A 15,867-nucleotide genomic window follows, 5' to 3' on the forward strand; every position below is an offset into this window, starting at 1 on the left:
CTCTGGGCCACTGTGAAGGGTTTCCGGAATGGATGACTTCATATATATATATATATATATATATATATATATATATATATATATACACACACACACACACACACACACACACACACACACTCAGAGAAAAGGGAGAGAGGGAGAGGGAGAGAGAGAGATAGAAACATCAATGATGAGAGAGAATCATTGATTGGCTGCCTCCTGCACGCCCCCTACTGGGGATCGAGCCCCCACCCAGGCATATGCCCTTGACCTTGACCGGAATCGAACCCGGGACCCTTCAGTCTGCAGGCCAACACTTTATCCACTGAGCCAAACCAGCCAGGGCTGGATGACTTCTACCTGCCCCTTTTCATGCCGTAGATATGCAGTTATAAGTGAGCTTGAACTTGGAGTCGAACACTAATGGCTAAGACTTCTGCATGTTTTCCATGTAGCTCCATTCAGCCGACCCCCCAGTTCTCCTACAAACCTCACTGGTTTGACAGTAACCCTAGGAGAGCATTATGCACCTGCTGTGTGTGTCCCAGGATGTGTGCACATTGAGGCTGGTCAGCGTGTGGAGGCAGAGCAGAGTGTGCGTGGTGGGCTTTGTGCTGGTGAGGCTGGCGAGAGCAGGACCAGGCCTCGAACAACCCAAAGGCCCTGTGCAGGTAACCTCTACCACACTGGGGTTTGGACCCATGAGGATATAAATCCGTTTGACCTTAAGTTCAACTCCTCAACCATGCAGCCATTCTGATACCCGGCCCAAAGGCAATGTTCAAAGTCAGGAATTTATTTTGGGGACTAAGAGGATTTTTTAAAGCATGTTTTTCTCTCTGCACTTTCCCTTTTCTTTCCCAAATGTCACTGTCTTGGTGAGGCCTCTCTCTCCTGACCACCCTGTTTAAAACCGCAGTCCCCTTTATTGTTTTTCCAGAGTACTGATCACCTGGCATCACACTATTCCATCGGGTTATTCATTATTCCTTTCTTGCCATTCCAATGGAAGCTCAAGGAAAACAGAGAATTCTGTGTTTTTGTTCAGGAAGGCACCCGCTGGTCCCCAAAATAATTCATGTCACAAAGCAGACTGTCAATAAACATGTGTTATATGAATGAATGAATCCCAGGGGGGCAGCGGCTCTGTGCTGCATTGCTTCAGAAGAAGGAGTGTTAGAAACAGAAGCAGCCTCTGAGACGGAATGGTTTTGCTTTTCATTCGAGTTGGGGCGGGCTTGGGGCGGTTTGTGGAAGTGAGAAAATAATTTATGGAGAAGCACTAGGGAAAGCAGGGCTGCCCTTTTTCCCTCCCCCCAACCGAATACAGAATACTGCCGCCTGGGAGAGGGAGCCAGAGCTGAGGGGCCCTGAGCAAGGGGCCCAGGGCCAGCTTTTGGCAGGGTCACCAGGAGAGCCCCCTCCCCCCACCCCCAGAGGAATGGTGGCAGGTGGGCCCTGCCAGCATGAGGAAGGAACAGCTGAGACACCAAGAGGCCTTGTAGCCTGGGACAAAGATAGCAGACCCAAGTGTGACCCTGCTTGCTGAACTCAGGAGAGACGACCAGTCATACAAATAAACATACAATCCACTTAGCGGGAGTGAAAAGAAATGAGGGCCCCCTCAGGAAGCCCTGGTCTTGAGTTGTGAGGTTTTGGGAAAACTTAAAACAGAGGACAGGCAGGTGGGTGACAAGATCCCAGGAGGGCACCCTACCCTTCAGCCCTCTCACTTTTCATTTTCTGGGCTGTGTATACCTCTCCTGATCACCTAGGGCAGTGGTTGGCAAACTCATTAGTCAACAGAGCCAAATATCAACAGTACAACGACTGAAATTTCTTTTGAGAGCCAAATTTTTTAAACTTAAAATTCTTCTAACGCCACTTCTTCAAAATAGACTCGCCCAGGCCGTGGTATTTTGTGGAAGAGCCACACTCAAGGGGCCAAAGAGCCGCATGTGGCTCATGAGCCGCAGTTTGCCGACCACGGACCTAGGGAGTTTAGATCGGTCTGCTTTCTCTTGTGTAAACATCAATTGCCCCATATCACTTTCTGTGTTTACAAATGTTCTCGCTGTCTCCCTGGGTTCTTGCAACAATCCCGTGAACTCCCCGGCCAGGACCCATCTTAACCATTTTTGAGGGTTAAATACATTTACATCCCAATTTCCAGAACTTTTTCATCTTGCAAAACTGAAACTCTACCCATTAAACAATTCACATTTCCTCTCCCCTCAGTTCCCGGTAACCCCCATCCTACTTTCTGTTTCTCTGACTTTGGCTACTCTAGATACATCACATGAGTGGGATCATACCGTGTTTGTCTTTTGGTGACTGGCTTATTTCATGGAGCATAATAATGTGCCACGTTTTGTTTATCCTTTCATCTTTTTGTTACTGAGCTCCAGGGGTTCTCCACTGGGGGTGCTCTACTGAAAAAGGAGAGGTGGTTGTCGAAAGGTAATTTTATTTACTTGCCTCCTGAAAGGGAGGCTTAGCCATTGCATATATATATATATATATATATATATATATATATATATATATACATATATATATATATATATATTCATACACACACACACACACACACACACACACCCCTCAGAGGGAGAAAGATAGAAACATCAATGATGAGATGCAGGTCCCCCTCTGGGGATCAAGCCTGCAACCCGGGCATGTGCCCCGACCAGGAATCACACCATGGCCTCCTGGTTCATAGGCCGATGCTCAACCAGTGAGCCACAGTGGCGGGGCCTTAGCCGTTGCTTATAAACACTGTTTGGTCAATTACATGTTGATTTCTTCTCTTCCGCATTCATCCCAGTTAGGTCCTGTCAGCTCAGCCTGTTTAGTGCTGCATCTGCAAAATGCTGCGCTATATTTTAACATTCAGCAAGAAATAACATTTAGCACTGTCCAGACCTCGAGACCCTTGTCCTATCTAATGTTGATGGATACTGGGGTTGTTTCCGCCTTCTGTCTATTGTAACTAGTGCTGCTTTGTGAAAATAGCATGCTGTTGTGAACAGTGCTGCTTTGAATATGGGTGTACACATACAAATGTCTTCTTTTTTTTTTTTTTAAATCCTCACCTGAGGATATTTTTCCATTGATTTTAGAGAGAGTGGAAGAGAGAGAAAAAGAGAGAAACATCCATGTGAGAGAAACACATCGGTTGGTTGCCTACTGCACACGCCCTGACCAGGGCCCGGGCCAGGGAGGATCCTGCAACCGAGGTACGTGCCCTTGACCGGAATTGAACCCGGGACCCTTTGGTCCACAGGCCAACGCTCTATCCACTGAGCCAAACCTGCTAGGGCAACACCCATGTCTTTTAAAGGAACTGGCTCTGCACTGCCAGTTCTTAGAAAAAGAAGTTGTGAACTGACCCCTCCCCACCCCTGCCCTGCGCTTCCAGCGTCCTGAGTGCGTCTCTCAAAATCTCAGCCCGATCCCGAGTGTACGTTATTTCCTAATCTTAGGGGAAGATTAGGCAAAGCAGGTTTCAGCTTGTGTATGGAAATTTTTTCTCTACAGCAGTTTTTCTCCCCTTGGTAAGAAAGAAATAAACTGCTTTTCATCCCTAGTAACCTTAAAACAAGCCCAACAGGCATCTTGTGAATATCCACTTGTTTATCTACTTCGTATATTTTGGCTCCTTAATATGGCCTAAATCAAATGATGGCTTGATACTGGAGGAAGAACCCACCTGGGAAAAAACCGTTCTTGTTTACCTTATCTCTCAAGTGTGATCAAGTCTTCATTCGAACTTGACCAGTTGCTGACATTTGAAGGTTTTTCACCTACAGGCAGGGCCGTGTCACCCAGGGCAGTGTCACACAGGGAGAGCAAGGGCTGGGCCAGCTGTAGGTAAACCAACCTCCTTTCCTCGGGGCCTGAGGGGGACGGGGAGCCAGCGAGGAGCAGCCACCTGACACCCTCGCCTGGGAACGGGAGCTAGTTCCGCTCTGGTAGTAAAAGTTGTTTTTCTGGTTGGGGGGGCCTGGGGCTCTGTGAAGAGTCTGAGCTCCGGTCACAGTCTGGGCAGTGGTGGTTCATATTATACGCACCCTTCAGGACAACAGCTTTGAGATTGCAGCCCCATCCCTTTTCTCCGGACGGGGGAGAGTCAATGGCCCAGGAGGAACCCACGTCTGTCTTGTCTGTCTGTTTTGAGCAGCCTCCATATTAGGAGGCAGCATGCCCAGACCTCATCAGCCCTGGGGGGGCTGGACATTCCTATATTTCCTTTGTGGTTGATATCCCCCACATATAAGCTTGTCTCTTTTAAATCATTAGTATTAAGAATATTTCATTGAGCCGAACGAAGGGTGTGTGTAAAATTGGCAGGAAATAGTTGAAGTTAGCCCACGGATGTTACATCACAACGGTGACCCCGGGCAAATCCAAAGCATACGAAGACAGGCGCTCGAGACTTATTCGTTCACGCAACAGCCACTGCATTGTTTGGGTCCCAGATATTGCAGGACGAGGGACCACGTGGAGTTTAGATGCCAGGTAAATTTTTTTTTGCTGAGAACCCAGAGGCCCAGGCATCACCCCAAACATGCCCGATTGTCCCTTTCTGAGAATTCACGAGTGATTGGCAGGGAGAGGTCATTGTATGTGTATGAGGCTGAGGGGGTGTGTATCTGTGAGAGTATGTGTGAATGAGTGTAGCTGTGCTCGTGTGTTTGGGGGATTTGGGACTCTGTACTTGTGAGTCCGAGTGAGTGGGGAGTCAGTTTGTGAGCCAGTGTGTGAGCTGAGAATGTGGATAAATGCCCGAAAGGGGTGTGTGTGTGTGTGTGTGTGTGTGCACGCAGTTCTCTGAGTGTGGCTCCCGCTAGGATAATAGCTTCCAGACGCAGCCCTGTCACATGCGGGGGAAGGGCGAATGGGTGAATGCTCACCGCTGGCCACGAGGAAGCCCCTGAGGGAAGTCTGGGACACGCATGCTGCAGGGTTAACGGCCAGCTCACGTCCCGTGTCCCTTACTTGGCAAACCGCTTCCAGCACCGCTTCCCGCGGGACCCAGGGCTGTTTACAAGGTGCCTTTCTGGACGCAGGGCCAGCCTGTCTGGTTCCCGCTCTCAGACCCGCTCCTGACATCTCCTTCCTGCAGCGCAGGGGTCCTCTGCGGACCGTCTCTGCAGGCCCCGACCTGGTTGGTGTGAGGATACATGGAGCTGTCACCTTCCAGAAAGCAACTCCGAGTTTCTTCTGTATAAAAGGGATTGAGCACAAACACCAGGTAAAGAGGTCACCTGGCCTGTTTCTGCAGGCACCGAGAGAGAGAGCTGTTCTCCGGAAACGGTCAGCGCTCCAGAGAATGGAAGGAGCAAGGACACACGCCGTTTCCTTTCAGAGGGACAGCCGGTAGGGGATGTCCTTTCCCCCAGCCGGACTAAGGCTCAGTGACTCCACACTGTGCTATTGGCCACATTCTGGCAGGCATTACGGATGGCACTAGCAATAATGACAGCTCACAGTGATTGCTCATTTACTTTGTACCTGGTTCTGTGCCAACCGCTTCACATGGATTATCTTTTCTAATCAGAGAGGCCAAGTAGCTTACTTAGGGCACACAGCTGGTAAAGAGCCGTCGCCAAGCAGTCTTATTCCAGAGGCCGCCTCCGAGGGGGAAGCAAAATGGCCTTCCTTAAGGGGCGTATCAAGGTGCTCAACAAGGGAGGATTCTATGCTGGTTGAGTGAAAGAAGCTGTTCCCTACAATTCAATGCCCTCCCTTCTCAGCCGCAGAGCTGAGTTTCCCTGACCCACAGGCAGGACACTGCCCCGTCTATGTACACTCTTTTGAATAAACAGATTCAAAAAGATGGGCCTGTGCCGTATTTACTTCTGTATTTCCAGTTCACTACTTTCCGACAGTTCTAGACATGTGGTAGGTACTCAATCAAAGATGAGTTGACTGAATGGCAAAAAGCCCAGGATCATTCCTGAAAATCCGCCCCCCCCTCAAAGTGACCTTATAATTAATACATATATATAACCACTTACTTATGGAACCCTGCATGCAGAACAAAATGTGTGAATGAGTGAAGTTATGGGGAAAATACATTCTTCCAACGTGACTCTTACCCTTCCCTCAATTTTGACTTTTAAAAATTAGGTATAATCTAATGAGGCATTATTAGTTTAATCACTTAATGAAGTATAATTGTACACGGTGATTTTGACAAATGTATACACCTGTACCAGTAAACCCCAAACAAGGTATACATTTTTACATCATCCCAGAAAGTTACTTTGCAGCCCTTTCTAGTTAAGTTTTCCCACCACTTCTTGTACTCTGCAGCAACAGTTCTGATTTTTTAAAATCTCTAGTTTATTGAGTCTGTTCTAGAACATTATCTAAATAGAATCATACAGTATGTATTCTTCTGTGCCTGGCTCCTCTTGCTAAATCTAATCTCTCTGAGGTTTGGTCATGTCTGCAGCTTCTTTTTATTGCTGAGTAGTGTTCCACTGTGTGATTTTATGGTTTCCTGTCAATATGTATTGTTTCCTGTCCGGCTACAATGAATCTCCTCATGTACTAGTGATTCTGTGGACATGTGCTCTCATTTCTTTTGGGTACCAGGTGTACTGGTTAATAATGCGAATTTTATAATCAAAACATGATAATTTCAAGAGAAACATCAGAAGTGCTTTATTCAAAGTAATGTCCATAGCTAGCTACACATTTCCCCCATCTTTCAGGTAGTTTGTGGATACCGTCCCAATAGAACGCTTCTTGTTTTGAGGCAAACCATTCAGAGACCCAATTTTCCACTTCTCCATACGTTTTGAAGTGCTGCTCAGAAAGTGCGTGTGCCATCGATCGGAACAAGTGGTAATCTGAAGGAGCAAGGTCTGGTGAATACAGCAGGTGGGTTAATACTTCCCAGGCAAGATCTTTTAACGTGTCTTTAACTGGTTTTGAAGTGTGTGATGGTGCGTCATCATGAAGCAAAATTACTTTGCCGTGTCTTCTGGAACATTCTTGTCATTTTACAATCAAAGCATGGTTCAAATTGATTATTTGTTGTCGGTAGTGATCAGTATTAATGGTTTCACCAGGTGTACCGGTTAATAATGTGGATTTTTTAATAGATGGTTACACATACCAGGTGTACCAGTTAATAATGCGGATTTTTTCAATAGATGGAATTACACATACTGGTAAACCCACCACTCCAAACAAGGTATACGTTTTTACGTCATCCTAGAAAGATACTTTGTACCCGTTCTAGTTAAGTTTTCCCACCACTTTTGGTCCTCTACAGCAACAGTTCTGATTTTTTTTTATATCGCTATAGTTTATTTAGTCTGTTCTAGAATCCGGGTTACTAACCAGTAAATATTTATGAAAAAAATCCGCATTGGAGAGGGCCGGTTGGTGTGGCTTCCATTGTTCAGGATTTAGAGCGCCATGAGGGGCGACAGAGGACACGGTCCCAGCGGGCACTTTGGTTCCAGAGGAGGCCCCGGAGGAGGGTTCAGGCCCTCTGTGCCACATATGCCATTGGATTTCTATTTGTGTGAAATGGCCTTCCCTCGGGTTAAGCCAGCACCTGAGGAATCTTCCTTCAGTGAGGCATTGCTGAAAAGAAATCAGGACCTTGCTCCTAATTCTGCCGAACGGGCCTCTATCCGTCCTCTGGTGACAAAAATAAACAATGTGACTGACAACTTGATTGTGGCTCCAGGGACATTCGAAGCGGCAGTTGAAGGAGTGCCACAGGTTGGATCATATGAAAAGGGAACAATGACTAAGTAGAGTCATACAGTATGTATTCTTCTGCGCCCGGCTCCTCTTGCTAAATCGAATCTCTCTGAGATTTGGTCATGTCTGCAGCTTCTTTTTATTGCGGAGCAGTGTCCCACTGTGTGAGTTTATTGTTTCCTGTCACTATAGACTGTTTCCTGTCCGGCTACAATGAACCCGCATGTACTAGTGATTCTGTGGACACGTGCTCTCATTTCTCTCGGGTGAATACGGCAGGTGGGTTGCTCCTTCAGATTACCACTTGTTCCGATCAATGGCACCCGCACTTCCTGAGCAGCACTTCAAAATTTACGAAGAAGTGGAAAATTGGGTCTCTGAATGGTTTGCTTCGAAACAAGAAGCGTTCTATTGGGACGGTATCTACCAATTACCTGAAAGATGGGGGAAATGTGTAGCTAGCGATGGACATCACTTTGAATAAAGCACTTCTGATGTTTCTCTTGAAATGATCATGTTTTCTTTTATTACAAAATCCAAATTATTAATCAGTACACCTGGTAGATACCTAGGAATGGAATTGCTGTGTCAGCAATTTTCTTTGATACTCAGAAGTCCTTTGTAATTGTTAAGAAAAAAAATTTCTCTCCAGAAATGTGACCACTTAAATGGCACATGGTCATCAAAGGGCCTGGAATTTCCTGGAGCACAAATGCTTTGGATGCGCTGAGGGGCTCCACCCCAGCACACTGAGCAATGATTCGGGGCTCAGAGTGGGCACCGGAAAAGGGAGAACAAAGGAGATTATGACCTTCACACAGAAATGTATGAGGTGTGTCTGAGTATCTGTGGTTTGGGCAAAGCAATACAAGACCCCAACCTCCCTTGGTCAGCGCAGTCCCTTTGGAGTTAAGACTTGGACAGGACTAAACAGAGACTCAGAGACCGTCGTTGGGGTCTTGGCTAAGCCACGTCCGGCTGTGGGACTCAATAGAAAGCGGCACAGCCATCTCTGCATCTCGGTGTCTAGCTTGCAAAGTGGAGATGAAGCCTCGAGGAAAGCAGACAGACTTTCTCTGCCTCCTGCGCGGGGATGCTGTGAGGATGAACTAAGACACCTGCCCGGGTTCACCTTGACAAGCTGTAGGTGCTGTGCATTGTGAAGTGGCACCGCGTGGAGCAAGGCAGGAACACAGAGAGTGCTTTGTGCTCTGATGACGGGCGCTGGTTGCCATGAGGACTAACTGGCTCTTCTTGCAGGGGACTTCGGGCAAGGTCAGACCCGAGTGACAGTAACTCTGTGATCCGCCAGCTGGGCCTGGGTGTCCTTCCTCACGTGTCCATCTCTGCAATGGGGGGCGGTCAGACCATTTCCTTCCCCCCTTCTTTTATTTATTTATTTACTTTATTTTTTAAAATTTATTGTCTAAAGTTTTACATATGTCTTCTTCCCCCGCCCCCCCCCCCCCCCCCCCCCGCTTAAACCCCTTCCCCCAGCCATTCCCACCCGGGGCAAGCCCCCACCGCCCCAGTGTCTGTGTCCATTGTTATGCTAATATGCATGCACACAAGTCCTTTGGTTGCTCTCTAACCGCACCCTCCCCTGCCAGTTGTCTCTGGATCTATTCTTGTTCATCAAATTATGTTGATCATTATATCCCACATATGAGTGAGATCATGTGATATTTATCTTTATCCAATTGGCTTATTTCGCTTAGCATAATGCTCTCTAGTTCCATCCATGCGGTTGCAAATGATAAAAGTTCCTTCTTTTTTATAGCGGTGTAGTATTCCATTGTGTAGATATACCACAGTTTTTAATCCACTCATCTGCTGATGGGCACTTAGGTTGTTTCCAAAACTTAGCTATTGTAAATTGTGCTGCTATGAACATAGGACTGCATATATCCTTTCTGATTGGTGTTTCTAGTTTCTTAGGATATAGTCCTAGAAGTGAAATTACTGGGTCAAATGGGAGTTCCATTTTTAACTTTTTGAGGAAACTCCACACGGTCTTCCACAGTGGCTGCACCAGTCTGCATTCTCACCAGCAATGCAGGAGGGTTCCTTTTTCTCCACATCCTCGCCAGCACTTGTCGTTTGTTGATGTTAGCCATTCTGACAGGTGTGAGATAGTACCTCATTGTCGTTTTGATTTGCATCTCTTGGATGATTAGTGACTTACTCTTTATTTCTTTACACCTACAGGAGCATCATTCCCAGAATCACAGCCACCGCCCCACCCTCTTAACAAGGTGTCCTCAACTCTCTTGACCCTCACTGATCTTTTTTTTTTATTTTTATTTTTTATTTTTATTTTTTATTTTTTTAAATTTCTTTATTGATTAAGGTGTCACATATTTGTCCTCATCCCCCCATTCCCATCCCACACCCCTCCCCATGGATGCCCCAACCCCCTGTTGAACTTAACCATTGGTTAGGCTCTTATGCATGCACACAAGACCTTTGGTTGATCTCTCCCTTTTCCCCCCACCCTCCCCTATCCTCCCTCTGAGGCCCGATAGTCCGATCGGTGCCTCCTTGTTTCTGGTTCTGTTCTTGTTCATCAGTCCATGTTGTTCGTCATTTCCCCTAGATGAGCGAAATCATGTGTCACTAGAGATATACTTATAAGAATTGAATGTGCGACGAGCAATAATAGTTATGCTGACAGGCAAATGAATCAGTCGGTAGTGAGTTTCTTTCTGGACCAACAGTTCTTTTGAGACCCAATATCAATGTCCACCAGTTCCTTATGAGTACATGTCGGCACTGACCCCTCAGCTCTGGATGGTGGACAAATGGTGGTAATGCAGGTCCGACTCCCTCTGGTTTGGTCTCGGCCGGACCCAGGGGCACGGCTTCACCCGGATCTAGGGGCCCGCGGCCTCACCCGGACCCGGGGCCAGGCTCACCCGGATCCAGGGGCCCGCGGCCTCGCCCGGACCCGGGGCCAGGTTCACCCGGATCCAGGGGCCCGCGGCCTCACCCGGACCCGGGGCCAGGCTCACCCGGATCCAGGGGCCCGCGGCCTCACCCGGACCCGGGGCCAGGCTCACCCGGATCCAGGGGCCCGCGGCCTCGCCCGGACCCAGGGCCAGGCTCACCCGGATCCAGGGGCCCCACCCGGACCCGGGGCCCAGGCTCACCCGGATCCAGGGGCCCCACCCGGACCCGGGGCCCAGGCTCACCCGGATCCAGGGGCCCGCGGCCTCGCCCGGACCCGGGGCCCAGGCTCACCCGGATCCAGGGGCCCGCGGCCTCACCCGGACCCGGGACCCAGACTCACCCTTGATCTTTTTTTAAAATATATTTTTATTGATTTCAGAGAGGAAGAGAGAGGGAGAGATAGAAACATCAATGGATGAGAGAGAATCATTGATCGGCTGCCTCTTGCACACTCCACACTGGGGATCAAGCCTGAAAACCAGGCATGTGCCCTGACTGGGAATCGAACCGTGACCTCTGGGTTCGTAGGTCAACATTTAACCACTGAGCCATGCCAGCTGGGCCCTCACTGATCTTTATCACCCAACGCATTCTCAGTCCACCACTGCAGGTGAATGTTTTATGAAAAGTCTGTTTGGGATACTTCCAGCCAAAGTTGTCATGAGTCCATCTGACATGGAAATAAAAGGTGAGTGCAGGCAGCATTATAGAATAGCTACTAATGGAGAGTTTACCTCTAAGTGCTCACAACCACCTTGTGGGTTGTGCACGATTAGATCCCTTAGTTTATAGATGAGGAAACCGAGACACAGTTTAAAGGGCAGAAACAGGACCAGGAGCCTTGGGACCTGAGGGTTCTACTGTTGTCACTACCATGACTCTTCCTGTTTGCATGGTCTGGGGCCTCAGTGTCCCTATCCGTAAAACGAGAGTGAGACGATCTTCCTTGAACCTTTGAATCTTTCGCGGCACTAACATCCTAGGAGTCTGTGCCTGACTCTGGGTGATCCAAGAGCCTCTCAGAAAGTATTTGTTCATCTGTAAAATGGGGGGAACCACCACCACCTGGCTATAGTCTTCCCCCAGGGCTATTGTGACAGCATTTCTGTGAGGAGGGAGTTATGCTGAGATGCTGTGTGTGTGTCTCTGTTGCCTCCTCAAGGTCCCTGAGCCGCTGGGAAATGGTGGGAACCTAGAATAAGCAGGAAATCAGGTTCCCCCATTCACTTGGTCAGGGGTGGACAGAAGCAACAACAGAGAATAGGGGGCATTTTGACTGGATGGGATCTTGAGATCATCGTGTTAACTGTTTTCCCTTTGATGGAAGAGAAAGCTGACACCAGCAAGGGTAATGCTTTCTCTGAGGACACCTGAAGATCGGGGGGGGGGGGGGGGGGGCTGCAGCCCTGGGCGCTGATTCAGGGCCAGTTCCTCCATCAGCATCGAGGTGCTCAGTGAGGAGAAGAGAGTGGAGAACCACTCTCTGGGCCCCCTTCTCTGTCTGGGCTTGATTCCTGTATTTCCAGTAATTAATAGCCACCTGTGGCTAGTGGCTACCATCCCGGACAATGGCAGCTCCAGAGGAGTGCTGCTGTTTTAATAGGGACTGGCCACGGTGTGGAGCCGGTATTCATTTCGATGGGCACTTCAGAAAAGTCCCGGACACAGGAGAAAGGCCAAGGCAAGGTAACGTATTACCCGTGTCCTTGCCTCACCCTATCCCTCCCTCAGACGACCTATTTCAAAGAACCGAAAGTCAGGCACAGACTTCCCAGAGCACAATAGGTGATCTCTCATGCCCCCATGGGAATCGGGGCATTTGCTGAGCCAGAGGGTGGTGGGTGGAGATGCCCGTTGGAGCCGAATGCCCGCCAGTCCTACCTGGCTTCCAGGTTACACAAGAAGTGCTGTCTTGGTGTGCTTTCCCTCAAAGGGAGCATGCCTGTACCTTTCCCTCCCCCCTTTTCCCCCACTGGAGTGCATCTCCTAAACTCTAAGGGACCCCATGAGACTTGCAACCAGGGACACAATGGGCAGCAGCAGCTCATCCCGTCCCAGGCTAACCCCCTGATCCTGCCCCCAAGGCCCCCAAGGCCCCCTTTTCTCGGACTCCAGTGAGCTGACAGCAGCCCCGCCTTGGCTCACTTCTTCCCTATAACCTTTCTAGAGAGCCACAGCAGCCCACCCACCCATTCTCTTACCTGTGGCTTCTTCTATCCCAGGCCCTTCCTGGTTTCACTGTCCCCAATTTTAATACAACCTGCTCTCAAAAGGAAAAAAAGTGCTGTCCTTCAGTTCACCTAGCATGGCCAAGGGTGAACCCGAGTGGGGGCTGTGAAGGAGTTAGAAAAGACAGATCAGAGAAGAAAGCTGGGGCTGGGTGGGACGCTGCCCTCTCTCATGGAGAGCTAGCGACAGCGCCACAGCCTGAAAGCCGTGTCTTTATTTCATAGCCAGATTCCACGAGGCAAAGTAAGGGCATGGTCAAGATGTTTACAACATTCTGGTGGGTTTCCATCCTACTCAATTACATGCACCTGAACTCTATCAAGCCCACATCACTCAGGCAGGTGGGGCCACATGTTCGGACCATAGGTTCAAGCTGACAACTACAGCCTTTGGCTATCATTGTGCTGGGAGGGCTCTGCCCGCCAAGCTGGGACTTGCACGTGGCCATGAGAGGACTATGCCCTCTCATTAGTCCGAGGCTTGAACCTGTCCAAACACCGTAGCCGCTCTCCACACATGTGATCTCTTAAAGTGGACATATTGATTAAATTATTTAGTGCCAAATAAATTAATTCTTAAAATAAATGAATGTCTGAAAAGATGATCATAATCTTGCAATAATTATCTTGTACCTCATATTGATAGAGATAGTCACATCTTATAAAGGGCCTGTGTTATGAGAGTGAGAATTAATTCTAAGCACTCAAGTGTGTGAATGGCCCTGATCTCCCATCATCTCAGGGGGGTCAGGGGGACCAGGGGGATTGTTTGGGTCCCTGTTTTTGGAAATAAATCCTCTCATTATAAATCCTTGGAATTGGCCCAGGTGAAAGTAGGCTTCCTAAAGTTTGTACATATGTATGTATTTTATTATTTATTTTCTTCCTGAATTCTAAAAATTTAGTATAGTTCCCCAAACTGATTCACAGGGGGAATAAGTTTTCTTCATAATTTTGCTCAAAATCCTAAATTTCATGTACCCCAAACACTAGCTTTAGAAGGCACATAATTTAGATCCCAAGAGATCACAGATACAAACATATTTATTAAGTGGATTATTAAGGGCTAGATTTGCACTCAGCGAAGGTATTGGCCTCTCCACTTATTGTGACTCACAATAAGAAATACATATTTGGTCTTTGCCCCGCTTCTGGCTCAGAGCTCCTAAGACCGTTGTAATTTCCTAAGTGACGGTGATCTATTTTAAGTTAATAAGGTGACTTTTGGAAAGCACTCAGGTAACCAAAGATGGGAGCTGGTTGCCAACCATGTGATTAGTGGCTGGGAACTTTCAATCCCAAGCCCTGGCCTCCAGGTAGGGGAGAGGAGCTGGAGGCTTACTCCATCGCCAATAGCCCAGGATTTAATCGTCCCTATGTAATGAAGCCTTCATAAAAACCCAAAGGATGGGGTTCAGAGAGCTTCCGGGTTGGTGAACACGTGAGATTCAAGGAGAGTGGCTCGTCTGAAGAAGACATGGAGGCTCTGTGCCCTTTCCCCATATCTTGCCCTATGCATCTCCCCGATCTGACACTGAGTAATATCCTATTATGATACACAGTAACCCAGTAAGTAAAACGTTTCTCTGAGTTCTTTGCATCACCGTAGCAAATTAACCAAACCCAAGGAGGATATTTTGGAACCTCCAATTTATAATTGGTTGGTCAGACACACAGGTAACAACCTGGACTTGGGATTGGTGTCTAAAGGTGGGGGTGGGGGTGGCAGTCTTGTAAGACTGACCCCGGTAGAGAGTGTCAGAACTGAGTTGAATTGCAAGACACCCAGCTGTCAGAGAATCTCTTGGCGGTGTGGGGAAAACACAGCCACGCATTGTAATTGGTACTGAGAATCTTACCACCTGCTCCTATCAAGGTCACCGGCACGTGCACCTCTGGGTTTCAGAACTCTCAAGATGGGGAAGTACTGTGGGCTCCGCAGAAACCAGAACAGTGGGAAGTGTACCGAGTATGATGCCCACATCTCTCTACCTACCAAGCATTTATACTTCCCGCAAGAAGATTATTGGATCATGTTATCATTCACTCTGGAATCTCCCGTCTTTCAGAGTTCAGTTTACTTTGTGGCCACAACACTGAGCCCGATCGCTGTTGCTGTGTTGCTTCCACTCAACTGCATGCCATGAGCACCGGAAGTTCTCACAGGGGAAAAAAAGCTCTGACCACTTTCCTTAAAAGGAAGTTCTATGGGAGTTTCTGGGATGGTGTTTTTTTTTTTTTTTTTTTTAAATAGTCTCTACATATGGCATTGCTAAGTAGAGAAATAACTGTCTAATCTGTGCTAATGTAAAGAGAGAGAACCATCCTTGCTAAATATCTCCTGCCTGGGATGCTCACTTCTGTCCAGGCCCCATAGGACCACGAGAGATGAGTAACCTTAAGGAGACTGTGCCTTTGTATTTTAAATTCTACCACCTGGGAGTGTAAATTTCTGTCACATGGGAGTGTAGTCCTGTAATTCTACCACAGGCCCAGCAGCATAAGCATCACTCGGGAACTTTTAAAAAATGCAAATGTTGGGCACCCGCCCAGATACTTCTGGGTCAGAGCAGGAGGGGCGGGGCCAGGCAGGTGGAGGTGTGGGGAGGGACTTCATCTACAGCAGGTGATAAGCCTCCTCAGACAAAGCTCTGGAGAGGATCACTTTATTGTTTTTAAAAGTTTCAACATAAAATAACTATATTAATACAGGTTTTAGAAAAATAGCCAATTTTCTCGTTTGTATACATTTTACCCTAAGGATATCTTACTCAAGGTCTGAATTAAAAAATTAAACCCATAGAGGGGCACTGAAGCATTCCCAATCATCCCTGTCACTGAAACATTATTACCACAATTTAAAAAATACTTTTATTGATTTCAGAGAGGAAGAAAGAGGAAGAGAGAGACACACACATCAATGATGAGTGAGAATCACTGATTGGCTGCCTCCTGCATGCCCCACACTGGGATGGAG

The sequence above is a fragment of the Cnephaeus nilssonii genome, assembly GCF_951640355.1.
Source record: "Cnephaeus nilssonii genome assembly, chromosome: 14".
Lineage (NCBI taxonomy): Eukaryota > Metazoa > Chordata > Mammalia > Chiroptera > Vespertilionidae > Cnephaeus > Cnephaeus nilssonii.